Source organism: Lagenorhynchus albirostris, chromosome 13 (genome assembly GCF_949774975.1).
Source record: "Lagenorhynchus albirostris chromosome 13, mLagAlb1.1, whole genome shotgun sequence".
NCBI lineage: Eukaryota > Metazoa > Chordata > Mammalia > Artiodactyla > Delphinidae > Lagenorhynchus > Lagenorhynchus albirostris.
The window spans coordinates 29,230,801-29,243,278 of NC_083107.1; the positions used below are offsets into that span (position 1 = coordinate 29,230,801).

A 12,478-nucleotide genomic window follows, 5' to 3' on the forward strand; every position below is an offset into this window, starting at 1 on the left:
GTGCCTTTATTTACTTATTTTAATTTTTAACTCATTTATTGAATGTCTACTGTGGTAGACACTGCTAGTCATTTTTATGAATCTCCACAGTGAAGCCTGACAGGTCGTGCAGGTAGGTACTATTGATTATTAACCCTGTCCGGCTGGGATGATGTGCTCTGAGGGCATAAAGCTGGGAAAGAGTGGAGCCAAGATCTGAACAAAAGTTGTCTGACTTCAGAGCTGGTTATTCATTTAACATATTTATTGGAATGGCTTATATTGTTCTAAGCACTTGAGATGCAACAGAAAGCGAAACAGGTGAAGATCCTTGACCCCATGGAGCTTATAGTCGAAGCCGTATTATGCTTCCCCAACTGTCTTTGCCAGGAAAATCGTTGATTTCAGACGCAGGCTGGGTTTGAACTCTTGCGCTGTCACATATTATCTGTTATCCTGGGCAAACCACTGTGACTCTTTTCTCCAGTTTCCTTACCCATTTAAAGGGGGCTAAGCGGGTCCAGCTTAGAGAGGTTGTTTTGGATAGATGAGGCCATGTAATAATTTGTGGTAGGCTCTAGATGCAAAAGAGGACACACCCTAAACAGTACATAGGACTGAAAGGTGACTTTCATGACGAAGTACACCTGGGGCACAGGGCTGGAAGTGGGGGTAGGGCACATGTCAGACTGTTGTGTGGTGGCAGTAGTGGTGAGGGCCTTGGCCACGCCAGGGGCCGGGCTGGCCACACGGAATACTTCCTGCCACTGCTGCCTGGTGGTGGCGTAGCTGGTGTGTCTCCGTGGATGCTATCATCTCTTTCACTTCTCCCCAAGGCTTCCTCTGCTGTCCTGACAGGCATCTTGGAAGGATCTTCACTTTCTAGCTTGGCTAAGATATATTTAAAACCCTTGATAATACTGACCATGTTAATTTGAGCAGTTTGACTCTGATGTGCCTTTCTTCATGTAGATTTCTTCATGTTTCTTTTGCTTGGGGTTTGTTGAACTTGGATCTGCAGGTTATAGTTTTCTTTAAGTTTGGAAAGGTCTCAGCTATTTTTTTTCAGAAAATTTTCTCTCCCTTCTCTCCTCAGGAAATCCAATTGGCTGCTTAAAGTCCGATAGCTACTGATGCCCTTTTCATTTCTTAAAGTCTTTTTTCTCTCTGTACTTCATTTGCGATTCCGTTGCTATGCCTTCAGACTTACTAATCTTTTCTTCTGCAATGTCCAATCTTTTGTTAATCCCATCCCATGTCTTTTTTTTTTAGATCTTAGACATTAGCGTTTTCATCTCTAGAAGTTTGATTTGGGTCTTTTAAAAAAAACTTCCATGCCTCTTTTTTTCCATGCCTTTTCTTCTTTTTTCTTTTGGCCATGCTATGTGGCTTGTGGGATCTTAGTTCCCTGACCAGGGATGTAACCTGGGTGTGCCCCCTGCAGTGGAAGCGCAGTGCCCTAACCACTGGACCACCAGGTAATTCCTTCTACTTTATTTTTTAAACATATGGAATACAGTTGTATGTCTGTTTTAATGTCTTTCTCTGCTAATTCTAAGGGCTATATCAACTCTGGGTTGATTTCAGGGGGCTGATTATTCTCCTCATTATGGGTCTGGTTTTTCTTCCTCTCTGCACACCTGGTAATTTTGTGGGTTTTTTTGCGGTACGCGGGCCTCTCGCCGTCGTGGCCTCTCCTGCCGCGGAGCACAGGCTCTGGACGCGCAGGCTCAGCGGCCATGGCCCACGGGCCCAGCCGCTCCACGGCACGTGGGATCCTCCCGTACTGGGGCACGAACCTGCGTCCCCTGCATCGGCAGGCGGACTCTCAACCGCTGCGCCACCAGGGAAGCCCCCTGGTAATTTTTGATCAGATTCCGGACATTATGAATTTTTCCTTTTCGGACACTGGATAGTTTTGCATATTTGTGAATCTTCTTTACTTTATTCTGGGGGTGCAGTAAGGTTACTGGGTAACAGGTCCTTTCAGATTTAGCTCTTACAGATTGTGAGGCAGGTCCAGAGAAGTGCCCAGTCTAGGGCTAGGAATCCTCTACAGCTGAGACAAGGCCTTCCTGAGGACTCTACCCCGGGCCCCATGAATTACAGTTTTTCCATCTGGCTGATGGAAACAGGCAGTATTCCAGGCTTTGTGTGAACGCCCACACTACTCCTTCTAATTCTCTTGCGCGGTCCTCTCCCTGGCCTCGTGTGCTTCTCTCACACACATGCATGATTTGTCCTCTTCTGGAAGCTGCAGGGGGCCCTCTTCAGGTCTCAGTATCTGAGCAGCTCTCTTCTCTTGGGTGCTCTGTCCTATGTACTCTGGCTGCCTCAGTCTCCCCGGACTCTCAGCTCTGTCTCTTCAACCCAGGGAGTCTGCCTGGCTCTGCCTGTTCTCCCTGTGCTGTGGAAACTCTCAAGAGAGTAAATTGGGGCGATCTTAGGGCTCACTTCACTTGTTTCCTTCATCTCACAGATCATATCCTTCACTGCCTGATGTACAGTGTTTTAAAGACCATTGTTTCCTGAATGTTCTCCACCCCTCTCCCCCCCTCCACCAGGCGGGAGAGTAAACACTATCTCTGTTACCCTGTCTTGGCCAGCAGTAGAAGACTTCATTCAACCACTTTAGTTTTGAACTGGGCCAAGCCAAATTCCTGGATGGCTAAAGTCACCATTAGAAGATCCCGGTCCATCTCAGTGGATTTGGGCCCAGCCCCTGTTCCCAGGGTCACACAGTAAAGGCATCGTCCTCTGCAACCAGCTAGGTGTGGTTGGTATCACAGATATGTGATAGGTCTGGTTCATGGTCCCACAATGGAGACCTTAAGGATACACCCAGGGCCAACACTGGCAGGAAACCATCTCTCTGCTTAATAATGGGGCATCTTCTTGGTCTTGGTGAGGGGTTCCCAGAACGTGGGCTTCTGGATAGAGTTGCTTCCTAGTTTCTATGTCCTCCATCAAGACATGTTTGCCCCAGGGCTCGGGTATCACTTTCAGAAGACGATAAACACTTGGCCCCAGGAACTCTGGAACACTTATTGGCCCAGAAAATTCTTTGGTTCCAGCCGGGAGTGTTCAGGATGTGAGCAGCTTCAGGGCTGTGGAGCCCAGGGGACACCTGGAGGCCAGGCTGGGCCATGACTGGTGTACACATGCTGGGTTCCTGGCTCAGTCACCACTCAACGCCCTGCCCATGAGGGGCTGTCAAGTTGCACTCACAGTTTTTTTAAAAAAAAGAAAACCATAACTTGAATCTAATCATGAGGAAACAATCTGACACACCCAGAATTGGGGGCATTCTATAAGCCACTGGCCTGGACTTCCTACAATGTCAATGGCATGAAAGATAAAAAGAGGTGTGTGTGAGTGACTGTGGAGGTGGTGAGGCTGTTGTAGGTTACAGGAAACTACAGAGCCATGACAGTCAAACACGATGTACCAATCTTAATTGGATCTTAGAGTCGGGAAACCCCCCAGCTACAAGGGACTTTTTTTTAAGAGGACATTTATGTACAGCTTAGATATTGCAGCCATGTTAAATTCCTTGGGTGTGGCAATGATATTATGATTATGGAGAGAATGTCCTTGTTTTTAGGATATAAATGCTGAAATATTAAATAATACTAGAAAGCTGCAATTTACTTTCAAATAGTTCAGCAAGGAGAAAATATATATACATACATATGTATACATATATACAATTGCAAGTGCAAAAGGCCTGAGGAAGAAACAGGTTTGGCATATTTCCAAACATAAAGAGGGCCGGGGGAATGAATGGTGAGAGATGAGAATGCAGAGACAGACAGTTGCCAGATCTTGAAGGGTTTTGTTAAAGATGATAAAGATTTTTTATTTTCTTTTAAGGGTAATGAGAATCAAGGAAGAATCCCTTTGAAACAAGGGACTTGGTCAGATTTATGGGTTTTTTTGTTGTTTTTTTTGCGGTATGCAGGCCTCTCACTGTTGTGGCCTCTCCCGTTGCGGAGCACAGGCTCCGGATGCGCAGGCTCAGCGGCCGTGGCTCATGGGCCCAGCCGCTCCGCGGCATGTGGGATCCTCCCGGACCGGGGCACGAACCCGTGTCCCCTGCACCGGCAGGCGGACTTTCAACCACTGCGCCACCAGGGAAGCCCCCAGATTTATGTTTTAAAATCCCATGATGCAGCTTATTTCTTCCCATACAGCCGGCAAATGTCCCCAGGCCCCTGGAGTTGCCACACCCATGGAAAGGATTTTTATTCCTTGTAGCATGTAGCTGTTCCCCCACCCATCTCTCTGGTGGCCAAACATGGGGCCTTTGTGGTCCCTGTGGTTCTTGTCCCTGGGAAAGTACCCAGGAACCAGGGGGTTTCCCTGTCAGTCACTGTCTCCTGAGAAGGGGACCATACGTCACACCAAGAAAAGGGAACCCTGCCCATATCAGGCAGTTATGGTTGTGGAGGCAGCCAGGTCTCCTGTGGCCAGGGAAGAGGAACGGTTCATTCTGGAATTTACAGAGAGAACTTACAACAAGCAATAGCACTTTCTTGGTGGAAATTGGTATAAATGGACAAATAAGTTCTTGGAATAGAGGATCTCCAAGAGGAACAGGGACTCGTTTCTACCATTTTATACTGAGTCTTTGCATCTTTTCCCCACTCTGAGTCTCCCTGATGGCATTTGACAGTACCCCTGACATTCTGTCCCAAACCTACATCGGAATCTCCTCCTCTCCTTCCTGGAGAGCAAGCTTGGAAAAAAACACATAATTGGATAGATTGGGACCATAGTTGGAAAATACTACTTGTCCCTTAGTGATGTGCTGGCATTTGGACCTTATTGGCTCTCAAGAGCCTATCGTGTGCATATCTTCCCAACTCTGCATTCAGTGACATCATGATGGTAACTTGAAATTGGCTAATGTAGGGATGTTTACACAACGGTAATTAGCAAATATTACAAAAGAGGGTTTCCCTCTAGACCCAGAGGACCAGCTGTTAAATCTATGAGCACATCCCTGCATATTCCATTTACTTGAAATTCTCTTCTACCTTTCTTTTCCCCCATACTGAGGTTTCTCAGCACTTTCTTTTTCTCCTGGACTAATGAACTTAACCTTGAGAATAGGTTTAACCTTGAGCATGGTGCTCATAAAAAAGATCTTGTAAACTTAAGGAGAAAATATTCCCTCCCGTAAAACTAGAGGAAAGCAGACCTATTGAAAGTGAGTTCTGATAAAGAGGTATATTGAGAATATTCACAAAGAGCATTAGTTTTATTCTCCTGCCAGTGGGAAGACTTGTTGAAAGTGCATAATCCTGCTCTGTTTTCATATAACAAAGGAGTCTTTTAAGATGCCTGGACTTCAGAGATTGTTATGTACTGTGAAGTGTAGCCTTTAACCCTTAAAAGTCCATAATTCTGATTGGTTGTCGCTCAATAGTTTGATGCCCTGATAACAATATTTACACTGATATATATATATTTTTTTTCTGAGTGCATAACTTGCAAATTTTTAAGTTGGTCCAGAAAAGAGCCTTTGGTATTTCCTTGCCTACCTCCATGCATGCTAAATTCCTTATTCAAAGGGTCTGAGAGCATATGAAATTTACAGAATCACTTTGGATCCTAGGGCTACTACAGTATGTGGTCTCAGGGCTGCCTGTCCATTTCCTTGTCTTTGATGAATTTCCTCTTTCATTCTCCTCTATGCTATTGTAAATACTCGGTCTGCCTTTCAGCTCCCCGTATGCAGTTCCAAGCAGATACTCTTTCTTAGTTCCAGCAAATGATCTTTTCCTCCTGCTTCATCAAACAACCATAAAAGAGTGAGAGATAAATGGTCACAGAGAACCTTACAGATGGTTTTCTAGGAACTGACTAGCTAACCAAACCCACTTCCACCCAACCGAAATGAAAAGAACAAAATGAATAAAAGTAGCCCAAAGTCACACCAGCAGTGCTGAGACAAGGAATGCCAAGAACTTTGAAAAATGGTATCTGGAGGCAACAATCTGGACTCTAAAATTGAATGAGATTATATAACCCAACATGATTCTACTAGGGAATGATGGTAGGGCAAAAGGAAGCCACACAACATTCTGAAAAATTTTATTAATCCTGCCACACTCTATACCAAACCCATTATCCAGTCCTCTTAATTCCGTTCCTAGATATATCTGGAATCCTCTCAATTTCTCTGTATATCCATATTTTTAATATAAAGGAAAGTTACTCATGTGGATTATTTTTGTCCATATGATTATTGAACTCTCTTGTCAATGTAGATAAATCTTCCAGATGCTTCTTTCATATTTCATAGGTAAAAAAAATGTCATCTGCAAATAATAACTTTGTCTTCTCTTAAAAAAAAGTTGGGACTTACCTTAAAACTGAAAAATGTTGACTGACAGATATAAAGGAAATAGAGAAACTTCATGTGCATCTAGGTATGAAGACTTTTTTTTTTTTTTTTTTTCGGTACGCGGGCCTCTCACTGTTGTGGCCTCTCCCGTTGCGGAGCACAGGCTCCGGACGCGCAGGCTCAGCGGCCATGGCTCACGGGCCCAGCCGCTCCGCGGCATGTGGGATCTTCCCGGACCGGGGCACGAACCCGTGTCCCCTGCATCGGCAGGCGGACTCTCAACCACTGTGCCACCAGGGAAGCCCTGTAGACTATTTTTAAGGACACCAAATCTTCCCAAATTATTTTACAGCTTTACTAAAATTACTGAATTTACTAAAATTGAGCTTTACTTACACTCTTTTATTTATTTATTTATTTTTGGCCGCATTGAGTCCTTGTTGCTGCACGCGGGATTTCTCTAGTTGTGGTGAGCGGGGGCTACTCTTCGTTGCGGTGCGCAGGCTTCTCATTGCGGTGGTTTCTCTTGTTGTGGAATACGGGCTCTATGCACACAGGTTTCAGTAGCTGTGGCACGCAGCCTCAGTAGTGGTGGCTCATGGGTTTAGCTGCCCCGCAGCATGCAGGATCTTCCCCGACCAGAGATCAAACCTGTGTCCCCTGCACTGGCAGGCGGATTCTTAACCACTGTGCCACCATGGAAGTCTACACTTTTTTTTTTTACTTACACTCTTAATAGGACTCTGTTTTTGTAACTTGCCACAAGTTAATTTGAAAGAACAAGTTAAGGATGGCTAAGAAAATTTTAATTAATAAAAAGGTTAAAAAAGGGGACCTGTCATATTTTAAGATATTTTGTAAAGCAGTTATTAGTTTGGTAATATTGACAGAATTCAAAGATGACTGAAACAAAATAGACTCTTAACAGACGCCAGAATAAAACACTTTATAAATGTCAAACAAAGGAAACATCTGAAATTAATGCGGAAGGTACAGATTATTCAACAGAATGGTGCTGAAATTCTCTGCTTAGCATGGACACCTGTGAAGGGGCTGATGAGTCTTTGTGAGATTAAACCGGGAAGGTGGCAAGACTTCAGAGCAAACTAGAACTTGGAAATCTGAGGAAACTGCAGTCTCTCTGAATCTTCCTTTCGTGGAAGAAACCCTTTCAGGGTTTCTCAGAGTGAGAAGTGTCATCCATCATGTAAGCATAAAAGAAAAGCAGTAACGGAAACCTCTGATATAAACAATGTTAAATAGCTTTTCTATTTTTTTGTGCTGCACGGCTTGTGGGATACTAGTTCTCCGACCAGGGATCAAACTCAGGCCGTCGGCAGTGAAACACAGAGTCCTACCCACTGGACCACCAGGGAATTCCCTAAACAGCTTTTCTTAACATAGGATGTCTCAGAATCTTTAATATGCTCACAGTTACCATGAATCTCTAAAAAGGCACACAGCATGGAATATTTACCAAACTTATTTAATCTTGGAACCCTTTTTGGGCAGAGCATATTTCTGGACTAGTGTCCCATGCAACACACTTTGGGAAAACGGTGTCAGTCAATAGGAAAGGAGCTATCTTGGTGGATCTGTCACTCAGGGTTCTTGATTGGAATTACAAGCTCATGTCGGCATAGTTTAAGCATAAAAAGAATTTATTGGGAAGGGAACCCCTTGCTCTCAGACTCAATGGGAAGACTTGGAAAATGGGGCAGGATCGGGAAGGTTGGCCATCAGAGAAGACTCCGGAGATGTCCCTTGGAGAACCTCCGATATCTCTGAGACTGTGCATTACTGTCTCAGTCACGCAGCGGTGGCATCTGATTCACTCTGGTGAGAAGTTCTGGGCGTGTTTTTGATTTTCTGGGCACGTGTTCTGTGTTCCATGTGTGTGACCGACAGGCGGTAGGCCACTCAAGGCCCCGTGCACACACTTGCAACCCTAGGGCACTTAGGCTACAGAGTCTTGAGGTTTGTTTTTTGGCCACAAGGTGGCTCACATCTCTTTTCCATTTCTGGTTCAAGACTCTTAACTCTGGACCAATGCTGCCAGACATTTTCATTCAACAATCAGCCTGCACTCCAGCACGCCAGCCAGCTCCGTTGTGGCGACCCGCAGCCCCAGTGTCTTGGGACTGGACATACCAAGATGACCAATACGCGGTCCTACACAAACAGCCTTAGAGCATCTCTATGAAGGCGCCTCATGGGTTGATTATAACAATCTCAGACTTCTAGAAGTTTGGGCTTTTAAGGAATCACTTAGCTTTTTTTGGTGATTTTTTTCCCCTAGTGTTAGATGAGAGGAACTATTTGGATTTGAGGTTAGTGATAATGAACCAGGTTATGACCTAGATTCATTTTGTATACCTAATCATTATGCTGAGGATTTGGAAAAGGTGTTTATTCCTCATGGACTAATTATGGACAGGACTGAATGGCTTGCTTGAGATGTGATGAAGGAAATGGGAGGACATCACATCGTGGCCCTCTGTGCGCTCAAGGGTGGCTATAAATTCTTTGTTGACCTGCTGGATTACATCAAAGCCCTGAACAGAAATAGTGATAGATCCATTCCTATGACTGTAGACTTTATCAGACTGAAAAGCTACTGTAATGACAGGCCAACAGGCGACATAAAAGTAATTGGTGGAGATGATCTCTTAACTTTCACTGGAAAAGATGTCTTGATTGTTGAAGATATAATTGACACTGGCAAAACAATGCAAACCTTGCTTTCCTTGGTCAAGCAGCGTAATCCAAAGATGGTCAAGGTTGCAAACTTGCTGGTGAAAAGGACCCCTCGAAGTGTTGGATATAGGCTGACTTTGTTGGATTTGAAATTCCAGACAAGCTTGTTGTAGGATATGCTCTTGACTATAATGAATACTTCAGGGATTTGAATCATGTTTTTGTCATTAGTGAAACTGGAAAAGCAAAATACGAAGCCTAAGATGAGAGTTCAAGTTTGGAAACGTCTGGAGTCCCATTGAAATCACCAGTAAAGTTGTCAAATGTTCTAGGTCTGTGGCCAGCTGCTTAGTAGAGCTTATTGCATGTACTTTCTAAGAATTTTATCTGTTTTGTATTTTAGCAATGTCAGTTGTTGCATTCCAGAACTCTTTATTTGCTCTATGAGCCTAGTCATAGGCTCAGTTCCCTTTGGGTGGATTGTTGTTGTGTGTTTTCTTAGCACATGACAATGGTTTAATATGCTTAATATTTCAAGCATGCTTACAAATGAAGACAATCATAATAATAAACTCCATCCACAAAGGACAATAACACACATCAGAGAAAACATGTGAAGTCTTCAGTAATCTCACTAGCTATCAAGAAAATGCAATATAAAAATTGGCTATAATATGGGTACAAAAGAAAAAAAGAATTACTCACTCCCACTGTTGATGAGGGTCCAGGAGAAATGATTTGTTCTATTATATACAAACCTTTCGAGAGCATAATTGTCCAAACTTATCACAAAATCTATTTTTTTTTAAAAAATACATGTTTTGGTCCAGCAATTATGCTTATAGGAATTTATCCTAAGGAAATAATCATGGATACAACACAGAGATATTGCTGAAAGATATTCATTGTGAGGTTGTTTATAGTGATGAGGAACTGAAAGCATCCTAATTGTTTACTAATAAAGAATTGGTTACATAAATTGTTATAGCTATATAATACAATAGAATACTAGGGTTCCATTAGAAGTAATAATATAGACTTTTTTATGGGAAAGAAAATAGTCAACAATAATTTATATAATCAGTATATTTAGCATGGTGAGTCACATCAAAACCATATGTATTTTATTTTTTTTTACAGTTGTCATATATTCTTTTTTAATTGATTCACAATGTTGTGTTAGTTTCAGGTATACAGCAAGGTGATTCAGTTATACATATATAGATATTTTTCAGGTTCTTTTCAATATAGGTTATTACAAGATACTGAATATAGTTCCCTGCACTATACAGTAGCTCCTTGTTTATGCAGCCAAGTTTTGGATGAGCCTGAGAAGAAAGCCTGGGGGCGCAGGTGGATGAAAGAAGCTGTGATTCTTGCCCCATGTTGGGTCTGTGGTTTCTAGAGCTCTGGGGACTTCTAACGGTTAACTAGCCTTCAGTAAGTGGTTTACTGAATGAGCGGGACTAGTTAGACAGTAACCTTATGATTGCCCTTCAAACTTGCTTTCGTTTCTTGTTCTTTTTCACCCTGGATGGAACCTCAGGCAGGTGTTATAGCTTTTCTAGTCACTTTAATATAATAAAAAAATCGAGTCAAAAAATCACAAAAGGGCAAATGCCCATCAGATTTGAATTTCTCTCCTTCCCCAGTATGAGATGTTGGGGGGAGGGCTTGGCTTTTATCTTGTTCCCTTCCTTTCTCTCTTCTTCATTCTACCCACCCCACTCCTAAATTGTAGCTTGCTACAGGTGCCAGAAAGGTCTTCCTTGATGGGAACAGTTGAAATCTGGTATTCATGCCTCTGGACGCAGCATATTGTAAATGTCAATTCATTTTCCTGGGCATGTATTTGGGGGGTTTCAGGAGACCTGCATTGCCCAGGTCTCTCAATGGCCTTCCTCTTGCACAGGCTGTCTGCTTATGGCCTGACCTCAGCGCCTGCTTTCTGAGTCCATATTGGCTCAGTCCCTCTCAATCAATTAAGAAGAATTTCCTGCAGGGAGAGGGTGCAGGGCAGGGGGCGGGGGTGGAAGGGAATGGTGGAGGTAGGTCTGGTCCATTGACACACATTTTTTCCCCATCAAACTCTGGAAGAGATTTCATCTTTATATTTTGCTTTTCTTCCCCACTCTGCTGTCCCAATGCAGTAGTTAGCTAAAGCTTCTTGCCTTAGATTTTCTCCCCTTCTTCTTTTTTTAAAAAAAATTTATTTATTTTTGGTTGCATTGGGTCTTCGTTGCTGCACATAGCTTTCTCTAGTTGCAGCAAGCGGGTGCTACTCCTTGTTGCAGTGTTTGGGCTTCTCATTGCTGGTTCTTCTCTTGTTGCAGAGCATGGGCTCTAGGCGCATGGGTTTCAGTAGTTGCAGCATGCGGGCTCAGTAGTTGTGGCACGTGGGCCCTAGAGTGCGCGGGTTTCAGTAGTTGCGGTGTGGGCTCTAGAGCACAGGCTCAGTAGTTATGGCCCACGGGCTTAGTTGCTCCGTGGCATTTGGTATCTTCATGCACCAGGGCTCGAACCCATGTCCCCTGCATTGGCAGATGGATTCTTAACCAGTGTGCCACCAGGGAAGTCCCTCCCCTTCTTTTAAAATAGATTATTTTTTAGAGCAGTTTTAGGTTTACCGCAAAATTGAGCAGAAAGTATGGAGCGTTCTCACATACTCCCTGCCTCTAGAGGGCGCCTCCAGCCTGTTCCACTCTCAACACACCCCACCAGAGCGGTGCATTCGTTACAATCGATGAGCCTGCTCGACACATCGTTATCACTCAAAGTCCATAGTTCACATTAGTGTGAGCTCCTGTTGTCGTACATTTTATGGGTTTTGACAAATGTGTAATGACATGTATCCACTATTACTGTATCACACAGAGTAGTTTCACTGCCCTAAAAATCCTGTGCTTCACCTATTCATCCCTCCCTCCCCCATAACCCCTGGCAACCACTGGTCTTTTTACTGTATCCATAGTTTTGTCTTTTCCAGAATACCATAGAATTGGAACCATACAGTATGTAGCCTTTTCACATTGGCTTCTTTCACTTAATGATTTACGTTTAAGTTTCCTCCCTGTCCTTTCATGGCTTGATGGCTCATTTCTTTTTATTTTTTGAATCCAAGGATAAATTGATTTTATTAAAAAAAATTTTTATTGAAGTACAGTTGATTTACAATGTGTATTAGTTTCAAGTATACAGCAAAGAGATATATATTCTTTTGCAGATTCTTTTCCATTATAGGTGATTACAAGATATTGAACATAATTCCTTGTACTATATACTAGGTCCTTGTTGTTTGTCTCTTTTATAGTAGTATGTGTCTGTTAATCCCAAGCTCCTAATTTATCCCTCCCCCACCTTTCCCCTTTGGTAACCGTAAATTTGTTTTCTACATCTGTGAAAATAACAGACAGAAATTTTTTTTTTTTTTTTGCAGTACGCAGACCTCTC

The 12,478-nt window shown here is 43.2% G+C and overlaps 1 pseudogene; it reads left to right on the forward strand.

Moving 5' to 3' along the window:
* The first annotated feature begins 660 nt into the window (after window positions 1–660).
* LOC132531210 (hypoxanthine-guanine phosphoribosyltransferase-like) lies at window positions 661–9,290 on the forward strand (annotated as a pseudogene).
* Window positions 9,291–12,478: the final 3,188 nt, after the last annotated feature.